The 2,736-nt window shown below is 41.8% G+C and overlaps 1 pseudogene; it reads right to left on the bottom strand.

Moving 5' to 3' along the window:
* Positions 1-1,033: 1,033 nt before the first annotated feature.
* LOC110298377 (cytochrome c, somatic pseudogene) lies at positions 1,034-1,660 on the bottom strand (annotated as a pseudogene).
* Positions 1,661-2,736: the final 1,076 nt, after the last annotated feature.

The following is a 2,736-nucleotide window of genomic DNA, read 5'->3' as shown; positions in this document are numbered from 1 at the left end:
CTGATACATTTTATGTAGCCCAGGCTGGCCTGATACATTTTATGTAGCCCAGGCTGATCTGATACATTTTATGTAACCCAGGCTGATCTGATACATTTTATGTAGGCCAGCTGGCCTGATACATTTTATGTAGCCCAGGCTGATCTGATACATTTTATGTAGCCCAGGCTGATCTGATACATTTTATGTAGGCCAGCTGGCCTGATACATTTTATGTAGCCCAGGCTGGCCTGATACATTTTATGTAACCCAGGCTGGCCTGATACATTTTATGTAACCCAGGCTGATCTGATACATTTTATGTAGCCCAGGCTGATCTGATACATTTTATGTAGCCCAGGCTGATCTGATACATTTTATGTAGCCCAGGCTGATCTGATACATTTTATGTAGCCCAGGCTGATCTGATACATTTTATGTAGCCCAGGCTGATCTGATACATTTTATGTAGCCCAGGCTGGCCTTGCACTTGTAGCAGTCTTCCTCAGCCTCCCCAGTGCTGGGCTTACAGGCCTGAGCCATGGTGTCTTACTGGAGAATCCTCTTAATAAATGATTTTTCTGTTTATATTGGTCAATTTACTCTTAAATGACTTGTTCCCTCAATGCTGCTACTGACACAGTTGGTTGCCCTGTTCCTTGTCCCAGCTCAGGCTCTGCTTTCTTTCTTTTTTTTTTTTTTTAAGTGTTAAATACTCTTTATTTGATATCATACATAAACCACAGTAAATGCCTTTCAATTGTAAAAGGTAGCATCCTTGATGTAGGGAATTCTAATTAAAACTGCACTGTCAAGAATAGACAGCTGCCTCCTGGTGGTTAGCCATGACCTGTAAGAGGCCAGTGAACACAAACTGAAACACATTTGAGTCTTCTTGTTTCTGAGACAGTGATAGAATTTTCCCAGTGTTTAAGCATATTCATATGCCCAGTTATATAAATCTAAGTATAAAACCATTTAGTAGATTTGAGGCGACATGCCTGTATTTATGGAAAGTAAAACATTACTAATTAAGTCCAATCTTATCTTGAGAAAGGGAGAGCAGTGGTAGCGTGTATACAACTGGAATTGTTGCTTTAAAAAAGACCGTACCCACTTTATGACAAGTCAGTTTTACTTAAATCAGGACTGTCCAACAAGTACATTGTTAGCCATTCATGATCTGAATTTGGTGTATGAATTAAATTATGGTGTACATTAAAAGCCATGAGACATTTGTTTTGTAATAAATAAGGCAGTGGAATTACTCATTAGTAGCCTTTTTAAGATAAGCTATTAGGTCTGCCCTTTCTCCCTTCTTCTTGATTCCAGCGAAGATCATTTTTGTTCCAGGGATGTACTTCTTGGGATTCTCCAAGTACTCCATCAGGGTATCCTCTCCCCAGGTGATGCCTCTGTCCTTGTTGGCATCTGTGTAAGAGAATCCAGCAGCCTGGCCTGTCTTCCGCCCGAACAGACCATGGAGACCGAACAGACCATGGAGATTTGGTCCAGTCTTATGCTTGCCTCCCTTTTCCACAGTGTGGCACTGGGCACACTTCTGAACAAAAATCTTCTTGCCTTTTTCAACATCACCCATTTTTAATTCGTTCCGGGCTGGTCAACACCGCGAACGTTCGGACTCGAAGACAGACGTCCCGTGCTCTAGCCCAAGGACACGCCGGCCGGCGCCTATGTACCGGTCAGGCTCTGCTTTCATATGGCCTCTATCAACTTGTGATAATTACACTAAGAAAGAGATTCCTCCCGCCACGCTCTTTTGTTTTTGTTTTTTCCAGACAGGGTTTCTCTGTATAGTCCTGGCTGTCCTGGAACTCACTTTGTAGACCAGGCTGGCCTCTAACTCAGAAATCCACCTGCCTCTGCCTCCCGAGTGCTGGGATTAAAGGCGTCTAAGTTTTGTTTGTTGTTTTGTTTTGATACAGAGTCCTGACTGTATAACCTTGGCTGGCCTCAAACTCATGATTTAGTTAACTGCAGTCTTTTCCATACCCATTACATATATATATATATATATATATATATATATATATATATATATACATATATCTCCAGCTAATATTTAAGTGTTCTAAGTAACTGAACACCTGTATTTAGCTTTATTTAATAATGCCTGATCTGAGGGCCAGGAGATAGGTCAAGTAAAGTTGGTAAAATGTTTGCTATGCACATATGAAGGTCTGGGTTTGATCCTCAGATCCCACTTAAAGTGAAAAAGAGAATCAATTCCATGAAATTGTCCTCTGACTGCCACATAAGCAGTGTGGCATGTATGAGAGAGAGAAAGCAAACAGCTAGTCATCATCATGTCACATGCCTGTAATCCCAACACTTGAGGAGTAAAGGCGGGAGGATCTGGAGTTCAAAGCCAGCCTTGCCTTCAGAATGAGTTCAAGGCCATTCTGTCCCTGGATACCATTTCCCCCCCATTATACCCGGCTTCCTGTGGAATTTATTTATTTATGTTTTTCACAACAGGGATTTTTTTTTAATGTCCCTGGCTGTCCTAGAACTTACTCTGTAGACTAGGCTGGCCTCAGATAAAGATGCTCCTCCCTCTGCCTCCTGTATGCTGGGATTAAAGGTGTGCACCACCACTACCACTGCCCAGTTCTGGATATCAATTAAAAAACAAAAAAGATGATTGAACAAATGAAGAGATCAGTTGCTCCAATAGATACAGGAATGTTGCAGGAAGATGAGCGCCTTTGTTGATTTGTTGCATGGGGGCTGGTG

Source organism: Mus caroli, unplaced genomic scaffold (assembly GCF_978045245.1).
Source record: "Mus caroli unplaced genomic scaffold, Mus_caroli_1 scaffold_8, whole genome shotgun sequence".
NCBI lineage: Eukaryota > Metazoa > Chordata > Mammalia > Rodentia > Muridae > Mus > Mus caroli.
Note: the sequence above shows the minus strand (reverse complement) of the source record. Positions and strands in the feature narration are given on the sequence as shown.